This window comes from Topomyia yanbarensis, chromosome 2 (assembly GCF_030247195.1).
Source record: "Topomyia yanbarensis strain Yona2022 chromosome 2, ASM3024719v1, whole genome shotgun sequence".
Lineage (NCBI taxonomy): Eukaryota > Metazoa > Arthropoda > Insecta > Diptera > Culicidae > Topomyia > Topomyia yanbarensis.
The window spans coordinates 9,057,366-9,073,700 of record NC_080671.1 but is presented as its reverse complement, the minus strand read 5'-3'; the positions used below and the strand labels follow the sequence as shown (position 1 = coordinate 9,073,700).

The 16,335-nt window shown below is 38.3% G+C and overlaps 1 protein-coding gene across 7 annotated transcripts in view; it reads left to right on the top strand.

Moving 5' to 3' along the window:
* The first annotated feature begins 1,101 nt into the window (after positions 1-1,101).
* The window catches only part of LOC131682893 (voltage-dependent L-type calcium channel subunit beta-1), a 492,666-nt gene continuing 477,432 nt past the window's right edge, over positions 1,102-16,335 (top strand). For 3 of the 7 annotated variants that reach the window (XM_058964699.1, XM_058964692.1, XM_058964691.1), the window contains exon 1: positions 1,102-1,266. The gene's annotated coding sequence lies outside the window, so the exon portion shown is untranslated. The remainder of the gene's footprint in view (positions 1,267-16,335) is intronic. The other 4 variants (XM_058964698.1, XM_058964678.1, XM_058964677.1 and 1 more) reach the window with 3 other exon arrangements.

Sequence of the window (16,335 nt, the reverse complement as noted above, 5' to 3'; positions counted from 1 at the left end):
ATCGATCAGTGAGCAAAGTGGTTTGCTGAGTGCATACCTCGAAGGTGTTCGATAATTAAGCGGACGGGTATATTTCGATGTCACCTGGTGGGTTTGTAAATCCAAGGAAAATCCGGGAGTGTGTTCTAGGAGCTAGGCACAGAGCAGGGGATCTCCTGTCTCGTGGAAAGTTGTTGCTGTGCGGTGGTGGCGGCGGTGACGGTGTTGTACTGCAGGCCAGACGGGCTACGGCCGAAGAATAGCCGAACAGAATTTCGGATGGCTCGTGCTCGTGGCTTCGTCGCATAAATAATTTTCCCTGGCGCTGTCGTTGCTGCTGGTGGTGTAATTTGTTGGTGCTAGTAGTACTGGAGTTGTTCCAATTTATCTGTTATCAGTTTGCTTTCGGGTGATTTGCGGAAATAACAATAGTGAACACTGAATATGTCAACGAGTATGTTGGTTCGTAATTGACGCGCGTAGGTCGACGAAAAAAAGAAGAATTCAAATGGAAGATTCACCAGGAAGAAACAGTTTGTTCGATAAAATGTTCCACTTGGTGCCAGTCGACTGTTGATTTGGTGGAATAATATACGAGCTTTGGATATCAGTGGATTACGGGCGGACGGAGAAAAAACTGTTCATTTGGAGATAATAGAGTGATTTGAATGTTAACCTTACCTTCGGAATTCCAATATCCAGAGGAAATAACGCATGTTGTTATTCGTGCGCGTTTTTATGTTTGTGTGTCGGTTCGTCTGTGCCAGTTTGTAGTGGTGAAGTGTCACGCCGGTTGGTGGATGACGAGTGGTAGTGTTTGTGGTGGTAAAAGTGGGTTGGCAGCAGAAGAAATTTAATTACCCTGCGGATAACCCATTATCAACGCGTGTAGCCTGAGGGTATTATTACCTAATGAATACCCGGCTGACCTGAGAATATATTAACTTGGATGCAACAACAAATGTTACGTTATTTTTTAGAGTGCTACAGGTTTCACTCGCGGGTATTTAATTGCCCCATTTACCGACAGCGAGCAAAAGTGTCATGCAAGTGAAGTTAATTTGATAAAATGTAAATAAAGGCAAGTGTCCACTTCAGCGTGTATGTGTGCTCACCTGATAACCGTATAAATTACCGTTTTCCGATGGTAATGTTTTGATTCGGTTGCGTGCTGGTGTGCGTGAAACCAGGTGTTTCGATCCTTGGTCCCTGCTAACGAAACGACGTTCGACTAGAAATGCTAACTAACATTCAACTCACGCTGGCTGGCCATGTTACCCATTAGGGGTAGGGGTTTTCGTTCCTTAGGGAACGAACCACACCTAGATCGGCGACAAACGACAACACGAAATAATTACCCGGCCTAATTACGTAATCATTAAGTGCAACTTGGGGCTAGGCTCTTAAAAACGCTCTTCACTTTCCTTTACATGGGTTCAAAGGATTCCGTGTTCACGCCATCATCCGTCCTTCGACCGTGCTGATGCTTGATGTTGTGCTTATCATAAAATACTGCAATACGTCTATTGATTATTTCACACGGGCGCTCCCTCTCCCGGTGGACAGTGGGAAGCTAAAGTATATGTACACAGTCGGCGAACAGTGTGGCTGGTGGTACGTCTACCCATGCATGTAGGTATAGTGCTATCCTTGAGCGGCCTTCGTTTGTACTCTGTCGTGCTTTTCCGCGTTTAAGTATACTCTCCAGACTAAGCTGCTCCATGTCTTTGGATTGGAAGAGTTCTATGTTTTTGTTAACATTTTGTTTTTGAATCACACGTTTCGTTATACTCCGTGATGGTGTCCGGTCATTTGGCGGAGAGGAAATTATCTGAATGCCATTCGGCCAGGGGATCAGTTTACTGAATGAGTTATTTGGATTGTCGAGTAGAATATGCTGTAGTTGAATGGTTCGTTGGCATTGCAGCCTAAAGAATAAACTGTGAGCATCCGAAAGTAGTAAACGGACCACATCAACTGTGGTAATAGGTGCACCAGCCGAAAAGTACAAGTAAATGGGACGCATTTTAGGAATGACCAATGAGTTTCTTCTGTATGCCATGAAAACCTTTTGACTTTGAAGGAAATCTTTGGAATCTCTGGGGAGTTGTAACCTTCATTGGTAACATATGGATTTGGGGAAAGATCATTGAACTTTGAAGGTGAAAGGAGTTACCATGGACTTTAAAAAATTTGTATTTATGCTACGAACTCCAACAAAGTACTTCAAGAAAATCACAAAATTAGTAATATCTAACGTGCTACTATATTTCATTGTATTGTTTAGTGGGGCTTTAACCTCGAAGGGTTATTCGCCCTTTAAGTCGTCTAACGTGCTAATTTTAGGAAAACAGATTTTCGGAGAATTCTTAAGCTATTTGGAATGGCAATAAAACGGTTCTTACAAGGAAAAAAATCCGTTCATAAATTTGTGAACAAAAGGTCACGATTTCGTGAACTGAACGATTTACGAAAACCGTGATCAAGTTCCTGAAATTATGAATAATAAACCTCGTATTCATAAAACTATTTTTGTTTTCTAAAAACCAGTTCGCCCCGAATATATACATGGAGTTACATTAGAATGGTTGGTTGGGTTACTGTTGTTGTTCCCTGGACATGTTTAGTTTTTGTTGTGATTCTTGTTCATGATTTGGGAATACACAGTCGACAGTCAAACGTTGTTCATGATTTCAAGAGCTTATTCGCGATTCTTGCGAATACTCATGACGTTAGCGGGATTAAAGTTCATGATTTCAAGATCTTAGTCGCAATGTTCGTAATTTCCATTCACGTTATCATGATATTTTAGTCATGAGTAGAGTGCTTCCTGTTCACGATTTCAGGATCTTTGTCACGATTTTAAATATTTTCGTCACGCGTTGTGTGCTTTAAGCTCATGATTTCAGGATCTTAGTCGCGATTGTTGTAATTTCTGTTCATGTTATCGTGATATTTTAGTCATGAATAGATCAATTCATATTCATGATTTCAGGATCTTCGCCACGATTTTAGATATTTTTGTCACTAGTTGTGTGATTTGTGTTTGTGTTATTTCAAGATCTTAGTTACGATTTTCGTAATTTCTGTTCATGTTATCATGATATTTTATTTTAGAGTTTACTTTCAAAGAGTAGTGTAACTAATGTTCATGATATCAGCAGTTTTATCATGGTTTCGTAAATTCTCTTAGCTATCGTGTTCTATTACTTTTTGGTTACTAATGTTTTTTTACTCGGAATAACGTGACAATATGAACTGGATCATCATTATAAGACTCATTTGCGATATCTGGTTCTGTGAACTATATCATGCATACTATTTTGGGTTCTTAGTGCAGTTTTCGTTTTCTGTCCGGACATCACAATGAACCTTATCAAATGAATAACGATGTTCGAGGTCCTAATAGTTTTTTATAACTACTGCTCGTACCTATTACTGGTCACTTGCAGCTGGGTATTTCATAAAAAAGTGCATGGAACAAAAATGATTCCACGAATAAAACTCCAAATTTTGTGATAGAATTCACGTAAAAATTTCATTACTATGCTGCATTAAATTGTAAATGATTAGGGATATCTTCTAAATATCACAAGCACGCCAAGAGATACTAGATAGAATGTAAATCATGTACTAGGAACAATGAACCAGTTCACGAATACATGAATAATGTTTTATGATTTCGTGAACTATTTCACGAAAACGAATGATAAGTTGTGACTATTTAACTTGGTATCATCAATCAGTTCACGAATATATGAATAATATTTCATGATTTCGTGAACTATTTCACGAGCATGGATATTGGATCGTAACTAATATGTTAGGAATCATGAACCAGTTCACGAATACACGAATATTTTATGATTTCGTGAACTATTTCACGAAAACGAATGCTAAGTTGTGACTTATACTAGGTATCATGAACCGGTTCACGAATGCATGAATAATATTTCATGATGTCATGAACTATTTTACGAGCATGGAAACATGAATTAGTTCTCGAAGATTGAATGGATTCATGAATAAAATTCCGAATTACGTGAAATAGTTCACGAAAAAATAGCCAGAATATTTTGATTTTGTGAACTATTGTTCCTATAACTATTAAAAAAAAACAAGAGTCAACCTTTGGTTTTATGAATAATGTTCATAAAGTTGTGAACTAGTTCTTGGCGGAAACCGTGACTGAAGTTCACAAAACAAAATCAAATATTTCCACTAATGAAAGCGTTATGCGGGCGTTACTGAAGGGAAATTGAACATAATTATAAAAGCCATGATTTTTAGTCATGGTCCTGTTTTCGTAACGTAAAAACGTGATTGTTCCGGAATTCATGGCACTTTATTCACGATTTTGGGAACATTTTTTTCCGTGTATCTGTCGATAAGGCAATCTCCAAAATGTATGTGTCGAATTTGAGCGGTGGATTCCATACATTCCTTGAGATAATGTGTTTTGATTAAGGGGGGGATAAGGGTTTCAGTGTAAAAAAAATACTTGTGAATTTTTGTTAGAAATTTGGGTAAAGTGAATTGATCGAAACTTTTGTACATTATAATACATCATTTCAAAAACATTCTGTAATTTGTGCATGCAAAAATAATGACAAGCGACTCGGTGACGAAGCTTTTTGTACAGTGTCTCTGGAAAAACACGATTTGCAGTGTTAACTGCCATTCAAAAGCTACTTAACGTAAGGATTTTTTTTTAGCCATAAAATGGCGGAAATGCTATTGTTCAAGAAAAAGGCACAATATAAGATGGCGAATCGCTGTTCTATACTATGATCCTGAGCCGTGGCGGCAAGGTCCGAATAGTTTCATAGAATTCTTGACTTGAATCACAATACAATTATCAGCAAATTGTCTTTATTATCTTAACTTTGTCCTTGATAATGATCAATTCTTTATTTATACCAGCAGGGCCGTCGAGAGCCCCAAGGCTGGTATTACCGACGGGCCCTTCGAAACATACCTAATTAAATCTTAATTAGAGGAATTGTATGCATTCAACTATTCAAATCAAACTAGCGTGGATCTGTTGTTGTGTTTGTTGATCATAGTCTTACTATGCTAGTATGAATTTAAGGAACAAAACTTGTGCCTGTGAAACGTTAACACGGTAGTGATCGATTTCGATTTTTTTCTACCCGTCCAACCATAATGACGAGTTCTAAATTTGCAGGTATCCGGGTACTCTTTCGGCCTGTTAAAAGTGTATATAACGGTTAACAATGTTATTATAGGTACAGAGAATCATTCGTGTATTCATACCTCGATTATGCCATAAATATGTAAATACAGAGGTACTGTCTTCAGAGTGGCACATTCAACGATATATTTCGTTTCCCGAAACAAACGTTCTGCTTGATTATAAATCATGATAAAGACATAAAGGTGTAATTTTAAAAAAAAATCACGAAACTTTGGTTTTAAACTGTGTAGTCCCGTTCCAATTTTTTGTCAAAAATCTTTTCACATTGATGTAGTTGGAACCCTAAAGCCTAAAATTCGATCAAAGATGCCCATTTTCACCGAAAAGATGTAATTTTTAAAAAATCACGAAACTTTGGTTTTAAATTGTGAAGTCCCGTTCCAATTTTTTTCAAAATTTTTTTTCACATTGATGTAGTTGGAATCCTAATCCTTGCCATCTTTTTATTTGTTCGGATCCCAAGCTTAGTTCTATGGTTTTTTTTGCAATCATAGGGCATTACAATAAACTTTTCGATTTTCGAAAAATTTGTACAAAAATTTCTAAGTCCTTGGAACTAAAAAAAAATTAAATTTCATGTACTTACCCCCTCCCCCCCTTTGGATTTTTTCTTATATTATGAAACCAATATTCAAACGCCGCACCCTCTTAACGATGTCCGATTGAGCTAAAAACTTGCATAGATCACTTTTTCAATGTAAGAGTTGATACGAAAATTTAAGATGATCATTTACCTTGTAGAATCACCCTAGTTCTCCATACAAACTTTAGTTTTAATTTGTGAAGCCCCGTTCCAATTTATTTCAAAAATTTCTTCACCAAGGGTTTCCTGGCACCGTAAACTCTCGCCATTTTTTCCGTTCCGCTCCCCGATCGTATGTTGAACAGTGTTATTGGTCTGGAAGATAATCAGTGCACTATGTCTAACATGGTGAAATTGTAGCTCTATTTCTAGAGGAAATCGAGGAGAGTTGAAACAGAGGAGATTTCAAGCAAAGTACATTGCCAACGAAACCATGCCGTTAGAAATCTGGCCAAAGTACTTTTGCTTTACATCTTTCGTATGTGTTAAACAAAGGCATTTTTGCAATATCCCTAACGGCATGGGTTTGTTAGAAATGGGCTTCGTGAGAACTCTCAACTCTCCTCGGTTTCCCCTACTTCACTTTTTGAACAGATGATTTTAAGGGACATCTCGGAAAGTAAACAGGAATACAATTTATCTACAACAGGGCCATTTTCTGCTTGTGCAAAAGCAGAAATTGACCCTATTTTCCCTCATTTTTGGTGACGTTCGACAAGTAGGTTAAAGTACGATATTTTTCTTCTACGATGTAGACAAAGCGACACACTGGTAGATTTAATTGCTGGTAGTGGTGGAGCAGTTTTTAGTTTTGTTGTAAGCAAGATGAGAAGGTAGCAGACACAGCTTGTAATTCTCGTTTAAAAGTATAAAATCAAAGAGTTTTTCAATTTACATAAATTGATCTTGCCAACAAGCCGCCTAGAAAACACCACGTTACAAGAATCAGGAAGAAAAGGCAGATCGGAACAATCGGCTAAAGCCCACGTAACGAAAAAAGGACTACGAGTGGAAACTTGACACATCTAATTGTAAATCACTTTGCTTCCCTGGGTTTGAACGAATCCTACATGAGCTGAAAACTCGCAATTTCAAAGCCGTAGCATTGTAGGAACTTTGTTTGGCGGGACAGAATATGTGGGAAAGCGGGCATCGAGCGGTTTCATTGTACTAGAGCGATGGCACAACAAACGAGTTGGGATTCAGCTTCGTAGTACTGAGCATGATGCGCCAACCCGTAATCAAGTAGCAGACGATCAGCGAAAGGATGTGTGTGTGGATCAAAGGCCATTTCTACAACTACAGCATCGTCAACGGGCACTGCCCTCTCAAAGCGAGACCCGCGCTTTTGGAGACTGCGACAGAATGTGAAAACAAACGGCTTTAAAACCAATATCTACAGATCTGACAGAAACAAATATTCATTCCACAACAATCGCGCCCAGGGTCTCCAGGCCAACAACCGGTAGCACTAGCAAAAAAAAACGAACACAGAAGAGGACGAATACGTTTGTCCGTGTGCTCGCAATAAAGACATGGTTTTCTTGACTATGTACATCAAGTAAACAACTACCTTAAGAATTTATATTTTATTAAGCCTCAAATATCAAATAAAGTTGTGGTATCCATAATTTTAGGAAATATTGTTATTTTTCACGGATTTTTAAAAAAATTAGCTCTGATTTTTTCTTTATTAGTCATCACACATGGTGAATAGATTTTTTTGATTGAAACACTGATTTCAATGTGGCCAACCTGGCCCCTAGTTATGAACCGGGGTCGGGGGCATTTTCCTCAACTGACCCCTCTTCTCATCGGGCCTGTTCACCAGTGAACAATAACATTAAAAGCAATTGCGATGAAATTTGTCTATGGTGTTTGCTATCCATTCGATTCAGTTCGTCGAGATCAGCAAATGTCTGTATGTGTGCGTGTGTATGTATGTGTGTGTATGTATTTTCTAATCTCACTTACTTTTCTTAGAAATGGTTGAACCAAATTGCACAAACTTAGTTTCAAATGAACGGTATAACGTTTAGTTTTAGTTGATCCGACTTCCGGTTCCGGAGTTACGGGTTTAAGAGTGCGACCACACAGAAATTTTTGTCTTTCTCATATAGAAAGGATACGCAATCACTCTAAAAATCGTCAACCTATTTTTTTTTTGACTGACATAAGGTTTCTGGATTTTAACAGGGAAGGGTTACACCCTCCTTCCCATCACTGGTCAACACCCATTTAAATTTCCCTTAGATCACCCCTCATTGCACCCACCTCAGACCACCACTGCATCCATCGCTCATACCCCTCCCCCTCTCAAACCCAGCATCTTTATACCACCGCTATAACACAAGGTATCCCAAATTAAGCTGGGGGAATGGTTCGTTCGTAGGTTTTTCACCCTCCTTACACACCCACCATCACATGACAAAATTTGTTGGCAGGAAGACAACATTGAACTAATGCTGATTATGCTAATTATTTTTTTTTGTTTCAAATGTTTCACCGTAGACACGTAGCTCATCAGGTTCATGGCTGGCGAGCCATTGTGCGTAGGTGCGAAGTGTACTATAAATGTATTAGATATTTCCTTAATTGAAACGAACATAACCAGCCATTGACTCATCGTTTGGAGAAATGAAAATGGTACCGTTGCACCACTAGTTGGATTAAAACAGGTTTTTTTTTCTATTTTAGTATGCTATTGCCAAAGAAGGGCTGTATGCTTGCTTCATTTAATTGAATATTTCTAGTTCAAATACATTTCAAACCTGCACTAGCCTCGAAATTGTAACCAAATATTGATAAATAATGCACAATAATGAACGAACATGAATTTTCGAAAACTATGGAAATTAGCTGTGATATGGTTGTTCACGAGGGTATCTTGTTTGTTTCGGCAACTCGTCACAGTATGTGCAAAAATCTATCCCCCGAATCAAGCAATTTATGTAGTTTTATTATTGAAGACAACAGGAATATAATCATTGAACTGAATATTATATCATTCAAGAAGCAGCAGTGTTTGTATATCCGTTGAATGAATCATACTAAAATTTATCATTCTTCATTTCATTTCATGTGCTGAAGTACGTACGAGGGATGGATGGGGTGATGGTTCGACGGGGAGTGTAATGAGGGTGATCTAAGGAGGGTTAAAATGGAGAGGGGGGTTATCAGCGAAAGGGGAGGCCCTCTCCGTACACCCCTAGATACGCCCCTGTTAAACTCCCAAAAGCCTACATCAATCGAAAAAAAATATCTGGCCAGGATTATATGAGAATATATGAGAAAGGCAAATATTTGCCAAAATCCAAAAAAGTCAATCTTCGCAAAAAAAATTTTTTTCGAGATGTCATCAAATATCGATATTTTTAATGTTGCATATATTTTCAAAAGTTTTGCATCATTTTGATATCATAGTGGTACCAGTTTATATGGGAAATTTCTGTGTAGTCACAACAACCGTAACTCAGGAACCGGAATTCAGTTCAACACAAAATTCAATAGCAGCCGATGGGAAGGTTGCATCATTCGTTTGAGACTAAGTTTGGGTAAATCCGTTCAGCCATTTTTGAGAAAAAATGAGTGACATTTATGACACATCCACACACACATACAGACTGTTTCCGATCTCGATGAACTGAGGCGGATGGGATATGGGTCCCGTGTCTCCGAGCCGGGATTAAGTGGACAATTTTCAGAGTGATTGCATAACCTTTTTCTATGAGAAAGGCAGTGGTACGTCTCCAACAAAAAAATATGAGAAACGCAAACATTTTTCGAGATAACATAAAATCTCGACGTTTCATGCATTTTAGAGATCTTTGGCATCGAAAATACAAATTCGCCCAGTGAAAAAATTTAGTTCCGGCTTACATGGAAATTTCATATGTGACCGAACGTTTTAGTCTACTTTTCCGGAACCATGTAACTGATCCGTACGAAATTTTATAGACGTCTATGGGGATAATATACCTTTCAAGTAGGACTGAGTTTGCGAAAATCGGCCCAACTATCCCCGATAAACTGATGTCAGTTGGTTAATTTTGATAGGTGGCCACTTTTCCGGGGCATTTCCGGGGCTGTCTACGATGGTCAATGTGGTCCACGAGACTTTGGTTGGCCGCCAGTGATCTACTGCGAATGCAAGTTATTTGACATACATTCTAGCGAAATTTTTACCTTTGCGCTTTCATCGCGGTAACGGTTTGAAATGGAATGTTTTATGTGATCACACGCCACAACATGTAACTCTGAAATCGTAAGTCGGATCGTAATGAAATTTAATAGCAGTTTACGGGGTTAAAAAGGCTTTCATTTGAGTTTCTACGTTTGGTCTAATCGGTCGAGCTAACTCCGAGAAATCGATGCAATTGTTATTCGAAATTTGGATACTTCCGCCGGAGCGCTCGGAACTGTCGATGGTGACCAAACGGCCTTGAGCTACAAATCCAAGCAGTTGTGGTCGCTCTAAAAAAAACGCCTTTATGCATTCATCGCGATATCCTGAAAGCGGGATTTTCTGCGTACTCATCACCCTGTAATTCAGGAACTAGAGGTCGGATCCACTCAAAATTCAATAGTAGCGAATGGAAATGTTATACCTCTCATTTTAGACTAAGTTTGTGAAAATCGGTTGAGAAAATTCTGAGAAACCGATATGGACTAGCTTTAACGAGATTGTTTATGTAACCGTACTTTTCAACTCGTAACTCCAGAACCAGATGTCGCATGCTACCCTTTTCCTAATAGGGCCAAAATAAGCCCATTACCCTAGCATAAACAACTTCGAGTCACACATCAAAAATACCAAAACAAACAACCTTGCCGAAGAAAGTTTTTTGCTGGAATGTCTATGTCAAAAGATAGAGCTTATCTAGATATGTTTTGGCTTATCTAGATCAAAATCTAAGTTCTCAAAATAATGCTCAATTTCATGCAATAGCACTAGAAATTCTGGTCATCGGAAGGTCTGAATTACTGTGCCTCAGGTATCTTTATGGTCTAATCATACCCCGTGGTATTTGAATGTTAATCCTTTATAAGACCTAGAGTTTTAGGGCTATTACTGTAATTAATGTAATGAATGTAATATTATGTTTCTAGCACGGTTCTTTCACTTAGTTTAATATATATATATATATATATATATATATATATATATATATATATATATATATATATATATATATATATATATATATATATATATATATATATATATATATATATATATATATATATATATATATATATATATATATATATATATATATATATATATATATATATATATATATATATAGCGAAAGCGAGTTATATAAAAATTCAGAAAGGTGCAAAAGTACTAAATGTTAATATGTACCCATCATACACTAAAGTTATCGCCGAGAAACAAAAATGTTACCCCGATGAATCATCCACAACTGTTACCGCGTTTTCTGTCGAAGTTGACTTACAGAAGCTTCTTGATCATACGTCAAACCGCATAGTAGAAGCGAACAACGAAAACCTACAGTATTTCTCGGATGATGAACTCCTAAGGATCGAACTGACCGTAAAGTGGGGATTTTATGGCAGTTATGTTTATCTTATTTTTAAATATTCAATATAACACATAATACGATCGCCCCGATTACTAGCACTTTCATTCGATCATAACATCTTAGGATACTATCGGATACAAACCATTCCTTCAGGATTTTGTAGGAGATTTATGATAGTTTCAAAATAACAATATTTCATCTGCATATTTTTGCAACTTTTTGAGAAAACTGGTTATGAAGTTTGATAATATTAATCATAAAAAAGCTGTAACTCTCTCCAAAAACATATCGTCTTGAAATATTCAACAAAGTTGTGCATTTTCGTAATATCTAAAACATTTCGGAACACATATTTGTAGAGAAATAAATACGACAAGAGTTATCATGAAAAACCAATTTTGAAGGGGGCCCTAATGAAAACACCGCATAACATTGGAACGGCTATAGTTAGAGAGTCAGTTTTTATGAAAGATTTGCTAAAAATAATATTCACTACAACTTTGCCGAAGACTGAAACTGTCTACCTGCTACCAGTAAAAAGTTAGATTTCAGAAATGTCTTTACACTGTATTTTGGAACATGGCTGTCTACTTCCGAAAATCCACCTTGGTAGCTCCAGTAACTTTTCCGAAGTCACCAAAACACAGAACCTTATACCTTTTTCCGCTAAATAATTAAAGGCATGAATTTACACATTTTGACCACTGTGCGCCCGTTAGAAAACGTCAGTCTTCGTAATGTTTGATGTATTTCCACCGAGACTGGTGCAAATAAAAAGACAAATCGAGCTGGATCAGAAATTCAGAAAGAAGTTAAGGTGAGTTACTGGTTATTACCTGATTAACAGTAAATATTCCTTGGATTCTGAGGATAAGTTGAAAAATGAGACCATAGATTACAGACGTTCATTTATTCATTTTATTTTTTTCTTCGCGATTTTTACCACTCATAACCAAATTTTCGGATTAAAAACAGTTGTTTTTACAAATTTGCATCACCAACTTATAGAGTCTAGAGCATTTTTTTCAAAATCGAGCTAATTTTATTATCCAAAAGGATATCGCCGTATTTAAAAAAAAACTATTCACCAATTTGAAACTTTTCACTGTATTTCAATAAAAAGTAATAAGAAGAGTTGCCAGACTCCTTACAGGACATTCCATGTGAAGATTCCCTCTCGAGAGGAGTGGTTGTCTGGCTATATGGAAAGACAACAACAAACGCAAGTGGTCTGTTACACTGACGGTTCTCTGATGGAGGGACGTGCTGGTGTTTATTGTCGTGAAATGAGATTGGAACAATCTCACTCACTAGATAGATACTGTACTGTATTCCAAGCAGAAATCTTTGCGATTTTGTGCGGGGTACAATCGGCCCTTCAACTGAGTTTGTCCGGCAGAGTTATAAACTTCTGCTCCGATAGTCAGGCTGCAATCAAGGCCCTTAGCTTAGACAAATCCCGGTCCAAGCTAGTGATCGCGTGCCGAACCCAAATCGAAGAACTAAACATTGTTAACTCTCTATCTTGTCTGGGTTCCCGGACATTGCGGTATTACTGGAAATGAATGGGCTGACGAATTGGCCAGGGCGCGATCAGCGATTGACTTCGTTGGTCCTGAGCCCGCGCTGCCAATTTCGACAAGTTGGATAAGGGAAAAAACGGTCCTGGGCTTTGTCCGAGCACCGCAATTATTGGAGAAATCTACAAACGTGTCGCCGAACAAAGGCGTTTCTAGAACAACCGTGCCCAGTGATTTCGAAAAATCTCCTACATTTTTCGAAGCTCCACTGCGGCATGCTGACTAGGGCTTTAACCGACCACTGAAAACTCAGCTATCACATGGCAACTATTCAGCGCGCTGAGGCTTTTTCATGTGATCTTTGTAAATCCGACTACGGAACCTCATATCATCTGATATGCAACTGTTCAGCGGTAGCGCAATTGCTATTTCGAGTCTTCAGCCGTCCTTATATAGACGAAACCATGTTTGGACGACTGAAACTCGGAGACATACTCAAGTTTCTTATCCAATGTGGTAAAGAGCTTTAGGCTTATTCGCAGGCAAGTTGAACTACTTGTGAGTTTAACTTACCTGTTGTTTATTTTTGTTTTTATGCAGTTATTTTTCCGACCCTTCCAATTCCACTTCCCCACACCTCCTTGTCCTTTCCTTCCGCTCAGGAAATGATGAAAACACACGGCAAGGCACGAATTCCCGACTATGTACGGGGAACGTGCTATTTAAGCCAATATATTCTGATTCCTGATTGTAGATGTGATCGTGATAGGAAAATTCAAAAAAATCATGCAAAAGCCACATACACCTTGACTTCATGCGCATCAGTTCTTGGTGTTAATTCGTGTCCTTGCGGAAAATTTTCTTTACTCAAATTGATATTCTGATTAACGTGCAAAGGTTACGATAGAAAAATATTTCTTAAGATATACGATAGGAATATATTTATTTAAATAATAATCCAAATACGCTGACAAATGAAATATAATCAAAATATTTTACATTTCGTAGTGTAGTTCTACATCAAGCGTTCGTACCTACTGGCCTACGACTCTTGTAGCTTTTCTGAACGGTTCCCGTGTATGGTTTTCCGTCATGTGCAGACTGATCACTGAACTGGCGGTGCAAGGTCGTGTATACGTATTTAATTTTTATCATCGTCTATACACACGCAGATCTTGACTTTAACTTTATCACAATTAATCATGTGTTTCAAGCTGTTGAGCAGAATAAATCTTTTTTCCTAGCCCAAATTGTTGAACGTTATCAATACATATGGCTTTCTTAGTCAATTTAGCTTGAGTAAACGAATTGTTTTTAAAACTGCCTGACATTTCGACCGTGTTTGGCGGCCTTTTTAAAGAGAAATTTAATTGTGTCGTTCCCTTGAAAAAGACCGCCAAACACGGTCGAAGCGTCGGGCAGTTTTAAAAGCAATTCGTTTACTCGAGCTAAATTGACTGAAAAAGCCGTAAATATTCACAGAAGTTATCAATACATGTGATGTATATGTTGTAACTGGATGAAAGTGACTGCCGTTAAGTTCCATTTTCACCACAGAATAAAGATTAAAAGTGATGATTCACTTTGTTCTTGTAACAAAGCATATAGGACTAAATTTAACTGTTTCCGTCGTGCTCGTATTCCTGGCTCGGGTAGACGTGCAGAGTAGATTAAGTATTGAAACCGTTGGCTTCGGTAGTTAGAGGCAGACGGGTGATGAAAGGCTTTTGTAAATATGTGAAATAATCAAAATATTGGACTTTTGACGACTATAAAAATCATATTCGCAATTACTGCCACCCTAGTTAATAAACATACTAGGTTCATTTTTGCTGTAAATCCGATCGATTTCACACCACAGTGTATTATCGATATTTCTTAAATATTTTGTAACCGTTGGTATTTTAATTGAGTGTGAGTTCTTAGATGCAGATTTTTAGTCACATCATAAGATTATTTGTGAATATGTTGGAAACCCGAATTTTGCATGTGTAATAGACATAACCACGACAATTTTATTTGAAAATCCATAAAAACTCAGCAAAAGCATTACATTCCGTAGCAAAACTTGATCATCTATTTCGATAGACTTGTGAGACTTGTGAGCTTGTGAGACCAATGCCACTGAACCGCCAGGACACAGAACAGGGCAATCCGCATTTGTTACTAAATTGTATAGTATTTGCGTTCATAACTCTAACAATGATCGTTCTACACTAATCTGTTTCCCTTCCTCTGCATTATCTTAAAATCTAAAAACAGAACGGATCTCAATTCTCTTTATAACAACAATGGCCAATCCTTTACGGCCAGCTCGATTAATTGTCCATCATTATGCTTACTCGCTGGACCTATTAAAAAATCGATCCCTCTTATTCACATGCCAGAGAATGACAAACCGGTCGCACGTATGAAAGGTCTCAATCCTTGACGAGCAGCCGACAAAAGTCACCGATGCAAACTAGGTCAATCTGTGCACCCGTGCTAGGTGACATATGGAACCTGACCAAAGGCCGTGTCACTCTGTAGATCATCGCATAAGCTAGCTCGGTTGACGGAATATGAATGAAACCGGGGGAAAGGGTTCTAACTGGCCACTGCAACGTGGATGACTGATGGAATATGAAGCATTGAAGGATTTTTCCATTCTTTTGAAGCGTGTCCGTCGCTGTGTTGCTATGTTGCTTGTTGGTTTTTCCGAGCACCCGCCTGCTGGCAGGTAACGTTAGCTGCTCGTACTATAGTTAGGGATTGAACGTGTGCTCGTGTACAATGTAATCGCTACGCTCGGTGTTGGTGATGCAGCAGAAAATGTTACAGAAGAAGCCTATTGACATCGCGCGGAACCTTGGAGCTTGCTCGTGCGGTGGTAGGCATGCGACGGCCGTTTGGCTAGACTGGGATGCGAGGAGGAGTAGAGCATATTTGTGGGTTGGTTGCGTTGGGGGAAAAAAACCTCCAACCCAGGCGATATGTGACGTTGGCTTTGGGCAAGGTGCCACTGTTTTGGCTTCGATTTACAACGTGTAAATAGGGAAATGCTTTCACCATTCTATCAATGGTACCGAGGATTGTAGCGATTTCGTATGAGTACAGTTGAAAGAATGAATGATAGAATTCAAATTAGTAATTATTTCAATAGCCTGTCCTAATAGAGAAAAACTTCTATCACCGGACTGTAATCTGACTTCGATTCAAACCAAACCTTCACAATCGCTATACGGTACACAAAATCAATACCCAAAAACAACACAAACTAAATCTATTCTCGTTCGAACCCTACCTACTCTGATGTCCCGACCGTTGCCTGTTGGCACGGCACGTAGATTAGCCACCATGTGCCACATTATCAGCGATAGTCGATAGGTGCCCGCTACGAAATTAGAGGTTATGAAAATCGATTCAACAAAATCCTTGATCAAACATCATCACGAAATGTCAATATCTTTCATGTGTGTATGAGGGTGAAAACAATCTGAGTAGAAC